General features: G+C 44.6%; 1 protein-coding gene across 1 annotated transcript in view; it reads left to right on the forward strand.

The window, feature by feature from the left end:
- LOC111249103 (uncharacterized) overlaps positions 1–14,217 on the forward strand; it is a 269,871-nt gene that overhangs the window by 16,490 nt on the left and 239,164 nt on the right. The gene's annotated exons all lie outside the window — the stretch shown is intronic.

Here is a 14,217-nt window from a genome sequence, read left to right on the forward strand (position 1 = left end):
GCACCCGCTGCCTTCGCCGCCGCCGTTTACCATCCAGACAGAAAAAAAGGAATGGCCTTCCTTCTTGGAGGCAGTTCCGTCCAAGCGGTCAAGGTAGTGGCAATTCCTCATTGCCTTTCACCCAACAGAGTCAACTGGACTGACGCCGGCTGAACTGTTCGCTTCTCGTGGAAGAGTGACATTCTTTGAGGACTTGAGACTTTACCTATGACATTTTGCTGCCTGAAAATTCAGCTTGGCCTTCTCCTGCATCTACTCATTTTTGCCCATCCACATTTTCTTCTCTCGATCATGCGTTCCACAAGCGAATGGCAAACAACTCTATCAAAGTCGACTGAAGAAGAAAGGAATATAGAAAGAAAGAGGGATTTAACCTGTTTCGTTCCCAGATCGCCCGCGGTAACTTGACTCGATCTTGTAAAGCAACTGTCTTCAACTTCTCGCGGTTGCTGTTCTCGCAGAACGTTAGGATTATCTGCGATGCGTGAACACATACGTGTGTGCGCAATTTGTACGCATCAAAAGTCGTATAGGAAATGGGGCTCGAAAAATAGGTGACGTATGTTGTGGCATGAAACTGCTGCCATTTCTGCGAGTAGACGCTCTGAACATAATAAACGAATACGAAAAAAATTATACGCAACCAAAAATAAATATAGAAGCATGTGACGATGATGGTGCTTTTACCAATCATGGCAATTTAACAGTTGCACTCCAAAGTTAATCAAACCACATTCAATTTAATATCGAGGATGAGCAGGTGGTTTTTTAAGCATGACGTTCACTCTTAGTAAATGTGACTCAGTTACCAGTGTCACACACCAAACAAATATGTTAACACCAATTACAGTTCTGCCGATACAAGTAGAAGGTGATTTGTTCCACATATATGTCAAAGTCGCGCGATTAAACATATATGTCACATATATAATTTTTTTCACTCCGAGATTTAAGCGTTAGGTTTTGATTCTTACCACTCAAGCAAGTTACGTACTACTTGAGAAACTTCGATGTTCTGTTGCGTCTAAATGAAACTCTAATAAAGATACGATTTTTTTACGGCATTGATAATAAGTATGTAGCTTAGATTGTTTTAAATCTCGTTGTTGCCATTATACCTAAAAGAGTTCATCTGGGAATAAACCAGTCTCATCTGGCTGCATGGGCAAGCGTTGCGAGAGAACCCTTGTACTCCTAATCAAAAATTCAAGATAAAAAGATTCAGAGTTTCCAGGTTCCTAGAAACAAAAAACGACCGTACTATGGAATTCCATGAAGTCACCTTTGTGATGTCGAATTGATGTATTTGTATTTATGAGCTGTACAACGATAATGACCCTTGTTTCAACTTGCATATATGTCGTCTATATGTGACCTTATATATATACGAGTTTGCTGCCTCCGAAAAATGTTATGTCGTTACTCTGTTAGCCATACGATTACTAGCAATGAAAATAATAAGCAGTCATTAGATCAGCAACTGTTCGTCTGCTTATTGTATTTGGTGTTTATCCAGTGCGTATATAGCAGAATAGCGCAGTCTCGCTGTCAATCGCTTTGTTTCAAAAGCAGCTAAATAATGCGCTATATGAGGGAAATAGTCGAAGGCAAGTGATGACTTTTATGATTGGTGTTGATAACGATGCCGATGTTGTAGTTGTTATTTCGCGTTATGGTGAAAAGGATGGCCGACTCTTCCTTTAGTCTTTTGTTATGCACCTATCAACCTAACCACTTCGTTTCCTTAGCCCTTGGCCATCGTAGGCAAAGCAGACGACGGTAAACAGCACCAGGCAGCAGTAGGGGAATGCGTGCGTCAAACAGGCGTGTCGATGTGTAGGTACACGTCTGTGCTTGCGCCCACCGTGCCTACTTCGTTGGTGTGTCTCATAACTCGTCCTCTAAATGAGTGCAATACTAACAAATTCCACTGCTTCGCTTACCTACTCTGTACCTACTGTGTTCGCATGACCGCGCACCAGTTAAGGGGTCTTGCGTCCATTCACCCTTTTGTTCTCAGTTTCTTACTGATCTTTTAGGTACCAAACCAGCTCCAACCCTAGTTGTCCCTTTTCGTTGTTTACTCTGCCCTCTACGAGGTGTCGTTGCGTTGGTACGCTGGCTGGTTAGTTGGCTGGGTACTTAGTCTGCACAGGTGAGAGACTGTGCCACAAGGGAAAAGAGCAGAAGCGGTAGAAGCAGAAAGCCAAAAAAAGACAGTGGGAGAGAGAGAGAGAGAGAGAGAGAGAGCTAGAGAGAGAGGGGAGAGAGAAACTTCAGACCCAATGAGAGAAAAAAGGACGGCAAGACTAGTTAGACGCAAGTTGCATACACCCATAGGTAAATCGAAGTCACTTCCATAAGTGGTGGCACCTTCAATCATCACGTCTCTAGTTCGTAGCGCGAAAAGTGAGTGAAGTTTGTTAAGGTAGAAAGAGATTTGCTTTTTCTAAGCTTTTCGTCTTCTTAACTACCGTAATTAAGCTGCTGGAGTATCAGGCCAGCGAAACAAACGAAATGAGACTGGATTGACCTGTTGTCCTTCAGCAAGAACACATTCGTCCTATGCCGCCATGTTCCATATTCGAAAATGCTACGAAATAGTTCGCCAGGGAAAAGTCCTCTAGTGCCATTCTCCTTTTTTCGTTTTCTATTTCTTTTCGCCCGAATCATTCTAGTTTCACTATGGGCAGTAACGCGTCCTTTTCTTCTTTCTTAGTCTTTTTTCAAAATAAGAGACGATTAAGCAACCAGCAGCGTGCTAACGTATCGCCCCCGGCTTCGACGCGCTGCCTGTTGTAGCCGCAACTGTTAGAAATGGCCGACTGCCTCTCTCTGCCAAAGAGAAAGGGATGAGAAGCGTTGGCACTGTACGAAAAAAAGACAGCGAATCCATTTAAACAGCAGAGAAGGAAAAACGAAATCGATAGCCCCATCAAGCTTCGAACGGCTGGACATAGCGAGCAACCGCCACCGACTCTCGCCATCGCTACGAACCAACGTGCGGACTGCCGTCCGTTGTTGCCTCTAGCTGACTCGAGGCTGTTTTGCCTGGCTCACTCCTGTTGTCGCTGTTGAAAAAACTTTCCTTTATTACTCCCCATGCTGCCGCTCTACTAGTCTTGTGTTGTTGTTGTTAGTCCTCATACTCGCAGTTTTTTCTCATTCTTCAAGGCATAGCTCCGTTCATTACCATAGAAGCCGGGTGAGCGGGAAAATCGGCACGAGAGAGGAAGGGAGAAAAGGGGAGACTAGGGTGAAGGCGGGGGCTATGTGGGCGTAAAGGGATGAAGCCGCGAAAAGTCAGAAGGAAACTGATAAAGATAAGTAGAGAAAGACAAAGATCTTAAGAAAAACAGAAAAAAAGGCGAAAGTTTTGCGTGCAAAGTAGAACTGAGGTTTAGGTAGGATAGATGAGCTTGACGGAGTCACTATCAGCGTTGGCGGCTTAGTTCTCAATAGTTACATCAAGTTGCAGCCAATCTTCAGAAATGAAAGGAGAGAAAAAAGATAAACACTTTAAAAAAGGTAATAGCAATAAAAAAGCTAACAACCAGCGAACTAAAGTCTTTTCCGCAGCCCAGCTGAACTCAACGATATGATGATGCGTCAAGACGAAGATAGATCGATCGGCCGCTCGCTCCCGGTTCAACCCTTCTGCCCGCTGGGGCTACACTTCAGCGAGTAGTCACTTCCGTGGAAGATGGCGTACGAGGAAATGCTTTTCCTCATGGCTGGAAAGAACGCCGGGGAGGGGGGGGAGTGGGTAGAGAATAGTGAAGCTTTTCCAAGGACCAGGAAAACGAATAGAGAAAAACAGTCTATTGAAGCAGGCCAAGCCAGACAAATGACAGTAAGAATGAACGAAACGATGCCATTATTGCGAAAGCTTTACCACCTGCGTCTCGACTATTTTCGATCTATCTGCAGTCCGATCCGTCAAAATTTGTACTATTTAGTGCAGTACGAAAGGTAGGTCGAAAAGATTACGATTATGCTTGTTCCAACAAACTATGTTAAGTAAAAGATATGCAAAAATTTTACGTCATGTTATAAGCTAACTAAAAATTTTAACCATTTTAAACGTCGGGCTTCCTATGAAATCCGTTTAACTGGTTATTGATAAAACAAAATTTCTATTGAGCCGCCAAGTATTTTGTTCTGTTCAATTAGCACAACGTTGTACGACAGCGTACCTAATACTCAGCTCATCCTCACTGCACTAGGGCTTAATCTATGGTGAACTGGAACTCCAGTTATGCTCGCAGGTTATGTCGCAAGCATTATGTATGGGTTTGTTTTGTTGGGAACCTTCTGTTTGCGCACAGTTATACCGCCTGAGTTATTGCCGGAAAAGCGTTCGGTCTTTTTTCATTTAGTTTTTTAGTAGAGCAGATCAACTTTGACACCATATTCTCAGTTGTTGTTTCTGGTAACAATGGGAATGCTGATGGTGGGCCTTCGCTCGCCAAAATTACCATAACTCTAGTCGCTGATAGATCGGCCTCTATGCCTTTGCGTGTGTTTCTGTCGATGTGAATGTATTGTGGGTAATGGTAGCAGAATAAAAACTTCGTCCGGGGATAGCGCGTGCGTTATGGCAACGAAAGTTGAAGAAAGTTGAGGTCTGATCCCCATTACGCCACAGCCGCTGACCGTTTCAGATACATCGCCTGCGGGAATAATAAGCCTTGCCACGCGATCAGAGGCACGCTTGGATTATGCCGGTGCATACTCCAGTCTACGCTTGTCAAAACTGCCCAGCTATGTAACCAAGCAACGTACCGGACTGGGTGTTGAACTAATTGCTTTTATCTTTCTTGGCGCGTTTGGAGATAGCAACAACACTAGCACAAATAGCATAGCAGGAAACAAGTTATAGTAACTGGAGCAAAAGCTGCATCATCTTGTCATTAAAGTCCTTTTGTTCGAAACGCTTCCCCTCAAGGTAGCCTGTGAAATTTTTAGGCAAGTTGAATTATACGGGGGGAATATAACTTTTGCAGGTATCAAATAAGGCGTCGACCTGTACTCGACCAGAGTCATTAAAATGTCGATCGTGGCAATCCTAGAGGCGCAGCCCATGAAATCGAGTGGGTCTTGTCGACGACTTTTGATACTTGCTTCATCATTGTCCAGTGCTATTGCTATGACCATTGTCTCTCAAGAGATGAAGTAAGTAGGTTAAAATCTTTCGGCGATTGCCTTAAAAGTATGCTGTGGGCAAACCAGGAATGCACAAGTTTGGATGGGTAAGCATTGTTTTGGTGCTCCGCCTGTAATTGCACCTTCCGTTAGTTTGGTCTCTCTCGCCTTTTTGCTCTGTCTAGTTTTGACTTTGCGTATTCAGCAGCAGTAGCAAAGCCTTGCAGAGAAACATTTACTTTTGTCCAAGCAGGCTTTTCTTCTACTTCTTTTAATATTCCGTATGGAGGAGGGCATTGTATCGCTTGTAGAATTCTACAAAGAATAATATCCCGATCACCGTTACTTCCGCTAGCAGTACAACCGTTGGTATCGCCGTTTGCTACGCCACCACGTGCATTAAAAAAGTCAGCGACTTCTTTCAGGGGCATGACAGGAAAGCGAGGTACCGCTGCCAGTGAAGTGCATACTCCAGCGGTACAAACTACATCCTGCGAAAAGCAGCTTTCACTCGTAGAGCCTGAGAAGCTTTTGAAGTGAATTCACCCGCGGAGTGAATCAGACAGAAGAAAGACTGTTTAGAAGCTCAGAGAACTACATTTTTGTCAACGACAAAGCCCGACAACGAAAGCCTAGGAAAAATAGCGGGCTAAAAGAGAACTAAGAAAAAGGGATTTAGCTTGAAGAAGGTTAACGGGGTCAGGAAGGTAAAGGAGCCAGAACGAGCGCATCAAAGTGGCGGCGAGATATGAAATTGCAAGTGAGGAACGGAAAGTAAACAAAAAGGTATAACATCATAGGTTTATGGCTTTGCCGTCTGCAGCCCGTAGCTAACCGTCACCGCTATGAACCTAAAGTTACCGGTCCTTTGCAATGGTGATTCTGAGAGTCGAGGCCGAGGTCGGTAAATGAACGCTCGAGTCTGCCAAATTTTGTACTTACTCTCCTCTCTCTCTCCTTCTCTCTTTAACTCCTCATAACGCGCTGAATATTCCGTAGAACAAAAAGGATGGTGGGCGCTGGCAGGATAGTTAGGTGGCAGTTGTCGATCGAGCAAGAAAGATAGAAAGAGCCGGTAATTGTAGTGAAACTGGAGGTTGACACAGACCTCTCGGTGGCCCTATTTCCCGACGCATTCCATTTCTATCTTCGACGTCGAAAAGGAGAAAGAAAACTTGAATAAGAAGAGGCTCACAAGGCCTCATACAGGAAGCCACACATGAGTGCGAAAAGCAAATGTTCAACATACAACGACCCGTCTTTCTCGCTCGTGTGACGTTTGCTAGTACGCCATACTCATCTTAAAGTGGTCTTTTCCCACGAAATTGTGTGTGTTTGATTTGACATCAGCTGGCAGGAGCAGCTGGCTGGCTGGTGCAGGAAGAAGGTGGGTTATTTGCTTTTATTGCATAATATAGATTTACCATAAGTATGTACTGCAAAATTAATTTTTATCGATTTATGCAAAAACAAGTGGCATGCAGACATATAGTGTCTAAACTTGAGTTGATAGTAAATAGAGCTAGCACAATGAAGGACGTAATTGTCACCATAAAAAACGAGCGTGTTCAGAGGCTGTCGTAGAGGTAACGCAGTTTAGCATGGTAGCAGTAAGAATAAGCAAATGTCGATAAATGAAACAAGCTTACCCTTGGCCAAATAGCGCACGCATTAGCCGTAATAGCCGTAATGATAACTATATAAAAACTCTACCCAAGCAGAATGCAGATAATATAATGGAAACGTACATATCGGTATTACAGAGTAAAATGTACGAGAATTTTGCAGTCCAGATAAACGGAGGGATTCGTATACAGACAGATTACGTACCAAAGTGGCCATCTATTCACTTCTTTCTTTTTCTGGCGATTGCCGAGTCCAAATTACGTCGTACCATATATAATATTTACATGCAACAAAACGTATGTTATTATCTATCTCTATAGGCACGGCGGTCCTTGTTTCCAAACGAACCCCTCAGACACGTAAAAATCAACATCGGCGCGACAAGCTTGAGCTGTTGTCCCACGCCTAGACTTGGCTTAACAAACACCTGAAGCTTAAATGTGAGTGTATTTCCACTTTATCGGCGGTGTTGATGTTTCCCGACAAGGCGAAGTCAACATGGCAACAGTGCCGCTCACTGGTGGTACATTGTTGATATTATTATATATATGAAGAGGCCCGGTGCCGACCGCTGCCTTCACTAGCACCTATGACAGTTGCACACCGATGTCGTGAAAGGAAGATCCAGACAGCCGAACAGGGCGGGGCCGTGTTAAGTGGGTTCTACTTCTCGAGCCTTGCTTCCCTGCAGGCAGCTAATACGTACAATGATGGGCTAATATATATCCAAACAGCATTTTTTCCCAGCAGAGCCAGGTAAGTATCTATATGGGCTATCTGCGCAGCCGGTACCTTTAGTATCGCCTGCATGACTAGGCATTGACGTGTGCGTATGCCCAAACGTTAATCATGAGTGATGAAGTGTCAATAGCCGCCTACTTCGGCTGGGAACTCTGAGCTCCAACCTGCATTTGTGCCATATGATATATGATGCATGGTGTTCGAGTCTTTCGAGCGCGGATCTCGGATACAGCATTCACTGACTCCTTCCATTCCGTCCGCCAGCAGACATACTAACTACAATAGTCCTTTTGGCTGACACGCATTTACAGACCACTCATACTGAGCCGCTCCCAATGCACTATTATCCCCAGGAATAACTTTTGCCGGTTGTTGTGCAGTCTACCACTATACAATAACCCATAGGGAGGCAGTCGCTGCCAGTGAAGTCATTCGATACAATAAGCCAACACACAACGACTAAACATACATCTATCCCTCTACAGCTGAGAGGTTGACACGCTTCTCAACAGACTGTTAGGTAACCCGCGGGCTATACCGAGTATACCAATGTTTGCCACCGATGATGACGATAGCTTAAGGTCAGCAATTATTTTTCGAATTTCCACTTGGGACGAAGGCTCTTTCGCGTTAAGTCTTTCTATAGTCCTTTAGTTATTTTGCAACGCGAGTGAAGTTGGCGATGGCGTTTATTGTTCTAGCGATGGATGGTGGAAGTAGTAGCTGTTGCTTGACAAAGTGCTTTGCGTGACCTGTTTGATAAGCTTAATTGGCCCTGTGGCACACGAGATAATTACCGTACGCTGATGGACCCAGATACGGACACGAAACCTAGTTGAGTCAATTTTGATGCTCGCTCGGATATGATCTTAACGGGCTGTTGTGCCCTCAACAGCCATTACATATACGTCCCCTAGGTGTGTGCATTTTCCCTTGCAAGCCACCGGTCAGGCCAGTACCACGTGACCCTAAGCCCAAAACAACAGCAACGATTATGACCACACCAATATTGCAACTACTAAGTTGCTCGTTCGTTGCTCGAACGCTGGACGGTCATCCTCTGGCAAACTGGGAACCAGGAGCCCGTGCTTTCACCATCAACATCACCAATCTGCCGCGATATCATGCAATCCCATGGACTTTCAACGTCAAAAATATGCTGCCGTTTTAACCACCGTCACTGTCTAGACGTAGATACCACAACATATCGTGTGTGTGTGGCGGAGAGGGCAACTATTTTGTGGCATAAAAGCCTAAAATCCGATATTGTCCGATGTGAACACCAACTAAAAGCATAGGTGTCCTACATGTGGCCACCCCGAGTAGTTCTCGGGTGGACACAGGAAAGTGTGCAGGGCGAATGGCCAAGATAAGGAAGCAGGTAGTACCGAACGAACAGTAGAAAATAAAAGGCTCAGGCCGTCCCATATCCAACAATATTACCTTACAAAGACTTAGCTTCTCTTACAAAGCACGCTGCACAGGTGTCTAGCTGGCGGATTAGCTGATCAGCTGGTCCTCGTTCAACATTAATCCGGGCTGCAATCACGCAAGTGTCATACTTGTTGGAGCCAGGATTGCAATAGCCAAGTCAGATGACGCCGAAGTCCTTGAGTACATTCGAGTTTATCCTTAAAGCACCTGTTATAACATAACACATCGGTAGTAAACTTGTATAATATTTCTTTGCCATAAAACTATACAGAATAACACATGTGTAACTGATAGTACCCCATAAAGCTGTCGTCAACTATTTAGTTTAAACATGACCAAAATTGAAGCTAAAACGGTTTGCGCTAGAAGTACAAAAGAATAGGACAATTTGGTATTGTAGAATGAGAGGACAAAGGACCGCCAGGCTGCAGTTGATCAAGGGAAGCTTCTGGTTACTGACTGAATTAGTTCTTTCTGCGTGTCTGGGTTTCTTTGCCGCTCGGCCCGTTGATGTCGGCACCCTTTGTCCCACTCTTTCCAACATTGTGCCTTTAGCTCAGCGGTCCTCGGTCGAGACCAAAAGCTCTCCAACGATTACGCATTAACAAAGCCTGCATTAGCAGCAATTCTACAAGCAGCAACAACGAGCATATGGAAACGAGGTTTTGCGTAAATCTATTGGATTGGTACGCTTCTTTAATGCAACCAAACAAAAAGGCCTTTCCGGCTTCTGCGACTATAGTTGTAATAGTTGAAATAGTACTGGTTGGCTGGCTGGACGGTCGGTCGCCCTTTTGGCCACGCTGTGAATTAAGCGGATGCCATTTCACGAACATTGACGGTTCAGTCTTCTGCTCGTATTTTTCCAGACGCATCGGCGCAGAACAGAGAGCTCGGCAGTTTGTCGATCTGGGTTGGGGTTCTTTCTACTGTTATGCACTCGTACAAGGCAGCAGACAAACGAGGGGCGGGGGGGAGCGGGCGCCCACTCGTATTTTATGCTGTTCGAAAGCCGTTAGTCCTGGCATAACAGATCATGCGACGACGTCTCGCTTTTTGCATAGACTTTCGTGTAATTGATAATTCATTTCAATGAAAGCTCGTCCTCGCCCCCTGTTACTTGCGGAGCGGACGCAGTCGACGACAGCTTTATTCCCAGCGCACACAACTGCACTTGAAGAGACGAACCGACCACTACTGTTTAAAAAATGTATACTACGAAAGTAACAAAGTGCAACAGGTCTACGATACTACACATAGCGTTTGTAAGTAGGATCATGTATTTGAAGATGAGGTGTATTTAATGGCCAAGCTTGTCAAAGAGTAAGGCGACGTCTTGTAGCAGTTCTGCCATATGCAGTTCGAACAATAAAGCTTATAATGAAAATGCAAGATGTATACTGTCGAACGGACGCGATTTTTCACAGATATGAATTATTAACATAGAAGAAAAAGGAAAATGTTGGAAGGCGTTTGGTAACGCAGTAACGACAAGATCTGCCTGAGGCCTTCAGCATCTCCCAAGAAGCTAACTGCCCGACGATTGCTACGGATTGCTGGCGGAATTAGGGACTAGAGAATACTTGACTGTCTCGAAGGCCCTAGTCACCTGTAGCTAGTTAATTAGCAGAAGCTTAGTTTGTCAATGCAAAGCTTTTTGGTAGGGTATAGAAGGTTCTAGCCGGTTGCTGAGCAAAAATTGGCGGGAACGATGTTTCATCTCGTTTATGGTTGTACGTACGTTTGCCTTTTTTTCTGTCGTACGTACCATAGTGCCTACCGCCCACCTAGCAGCGCCGTTGTCGCGTACAATTGGCCACGAAAAAAGTACAAAAAAGAGAGAAGAAAGGTCATTACTTTCTGGATTTTTGTCGTTAGCTTAGCGCCACTTCTTGTGCGTAAGCCAGTCATTGATTAGGCTGAAGGTCATTGAACACTGTTCCGGTAACGGGTTCGTTGGCGGCGTAGGTGATGAGACGAAACTCCTGAAACATCGAACAAAAGACAAACATAGCACAACTCAAATGTCTAGATTAAACATATAATCCATGCAATGCAATGTATATGCTTTATTATGTATGCACAGGCTGGTATCGATATCATCTGTTGGGCAGAAGTATTGCGATAGGGTAGAATTGTGACGCATTATTGATGACATTCGTCGGTGAAGCTATTCTAATTGCGTAGCGTTTTGTTCGACTGAAGAGCTCAACGTTTCATCTGATTGAGTGCCTTTAGGTATCTCACACTGAAACTTGATTTCTAATCACTACTTGTTCGTACGACTGAGGACTGCTGTCATGAACTTTACACGATTCACCCCAGTGTAAGATTTATATATGGTGTTGCAATAACAGGTGGAGGTACAAGGGGTAACCGCACACCTATTATGTCAGAGGTTCGCGCTTTGCCCCATTAAAGCGAGCACCGAAAAGGTCGGAGCTACCACGTCACGTTATCATACCCGACAGTCTACCATCATCATTATTATTAACATTATCCTGACATCCAGGTAGCTGTATTGCTTCTCACGCACAACAAACATGATATTTATAATTGATTGATAAGAGACATTGGCCGGGTAAGCAAAAGTGGTATATATTTAATGTAATAAACTGGTTGTCTCTCGCCTCCTTGACTTCAATCACTGCAGATCCTATATCTAGGTAATTAGAATTCACTTGATCTTCCATCCATGCTTATTATCAAATTAAATTTGTTAAGCGAACTTCCCCTTACTAGGTGCACTATCTACTGAACATTGCATCCTCTGTATGCGTCAACGAAACCCAGAGTGATTTCAGCATACTACAGGACTGTGCCGTATGAAAACCGATACCCTTGAGTTATTATGCCCATGCGAAGATTTTGATCAATGCATGTACGTATGATAATATTATTATATTAAACCTTTCATGTGTCCATAATAGTGTCATAAGGCCGTAACGTCTATCTACTTCTATTCGAAGGGTTAGGAACAGGGGCTTATAATCAAGATATTGCATATAATAGTTTGTTACCTTTGAATGATAGCTAAACACCAACGGCTTTCTTCCACCATGAACATCATTGCCATCAGCGTCATTATTAGCATCATCGGCGACACGAGCGTCAAGTTTATTCTTCGAAAGCTGCGCACGGTTACTTGGTTCGTATGTCTATCCCTCTCTGTTCCGTAGCTTCCCTAGCACACCCTTACTGGTAGCAACTGTAGTCAAGTGTCCTTACATTCTCCATGGTTGTTGCTCTTTTTAAGCTCCTATTTTCCCCGCAGCCTGTTTAGAATAGGTAAACTTTCAACGGTATGGCGACAAAGACGCCAAATCTATACGTGTGTGCATCGCATATATTTCTGTGAGCATCAGTCAATTGGTCGGCTGCTTGTTAACATCCAAGCGGCGGCACCGGCACCAGCGACTCTAACGAGACCATCCTGCCAAGCCAGAGAAGATCCTTCTTCTTTTCCTAATTCTTCTGGTAAAATTCACCTATATCGGTATGTTATTTCTACGTGCTCACGCACGAAACTTTTTCGTTGGGAAAGAAAGAGAGTTCACCCTCTTTGGTTTAAATCCCCCATATCTTCTTCGCGTTTTTCGCTGGTTCTGCTGTCAAGCCAGGTAAAGGAAAGGGACGAGCTGTCGTAACTCTACTGCTCTTGATGTAGCTACCGCCGAGAGTTGAACAGATCTGGCAGACGGAAATATCTTTTGACTCAGAGAGAACCTCTGACAGAGACATGCTCCCGGCCGTCAAGTTCGCCTTCATCATGATGCTCCTACGAGCGCTTGTGTGCTGTTAAGCTTATTGCTGTTGGAGTTATTGTTCTCGCCATGCTTGCTGCATTGTTGGCGTCCTCACCAATGTCTCGTAAGAAGAAATCGGTTGAAGGCTGGCCGACTTCGCAAAATATTATGCAAGCACATATTGGTACTTGTTCTCGAGACGGGCCAAGTAAAACGTCACGAGGGAAAAAGTAAGAGACTCGGACAAACACACACCCATACGCGTATGTCTACATAAATTCCATGCTTGATGATATGAACAGACGTAGTGCTTAGTTTTCTCATTATTTGTTGGATTGTTTTTGGTTTCTTTACGAGCTGTAGTGAGTCACACTGCTATTGGTTTCAATATCTGCGCAATACATAATAAGATGATAAACCTTTGGCATATTTTTGTCCTTTGAATAGTCGAAACATACGCCCACGCTTGACACGTATCTGCACTAGGTAGGAACAGTGAAATACTAGATCATGATTTCAGTCCTGTATACGGCAGCATCGAGGAGCTCCTACTCCGGCTCAGCAGTTTGTTTGCAGGCGCATTTCCTATTATGCATCTTCTATCCAGTCGGTAGAAGAATCAATAGAAGCTGGTAAACCGCCAAGCATGCTCGCCAGGCACAGACGCAGAGTGAAGCGGCCAAGTGGGTTGTCTAACCTCTAAGTACCTAGCATCTCGCACGACGATAGACTTCATCTAGTCAGCTACTTGGTTTCCTTAGCATGCTAGGCTGATTTGGCTGATCTAGTCGGTTAAACGGTCCGTCTGAGATAGTGGTGGTGCTACCGAGGTGAACTTTGGCATCTGCTAATTAATCCGTACGCGTCGCGTTGACTGACTCGTGCTTTCCCATGACGGGAGGCCCCAATGGAACCAAGCGCCTAGGAGCCACAAGCCGTCAACGAACTAACCTTGGCGGGTTTACTAACAAAGTGGCCCTATTACTCAGGCACCGATACTGGCTTGGTTCCCCGCTGACAGGTTAATGGTTCAACTAGTTGCTCACTGCGCTTCTCGTTTGCCGCCGTCGTCGCCGCTGCTGCGTCCTCCTCAGCGACCGTCACATGCACAATCGCCTTGAAAGTGAAAGCTAGGCGCAACAGTTAGAAGCTAGCCCCCCAGCACGGTTGGCTTGCAAAGTGGGGAACGTATTGGACAATAAACGACGTCCAAAGTAAAACATCTTGCCTTACCAACATGTCCACAGCGCTTCACGAAATGCTGAAGGCTGGAGTTTAGCGGTTAACGATACAGTCGCTCAATCAAAGGAGTCTCAGCTATATATTGATTGGATGCACGCACCATCAACATAAAGAGTCAGGGTAACTGGTTCATATTGTGCGTGGTCGTGGTGATTAAAATCGATATAATGAGAATAAGTAAGTTATCACAGGTGTGCCTGCATTGAGGAATGACACAGTTAGCCAAGGCAAAACAAATGTACAGAGGATTAATACAGTTAGTAGAAAATCCCTAGACGATATA

This window comes from Varroa destructor, unplaced genomic scaffold (assembly GCF_002443255.2).
Source record: "Varroa destructor unplaced genomic scaffold, Vdes_3.0 BEIS01000001.1, whole genome shotgun sequence".
NCBI lineage: Eukaryota > Metazoa > Arthropoda > Arachnida > Mesostigmata > Varroidae > Varroa > Varroa destructor.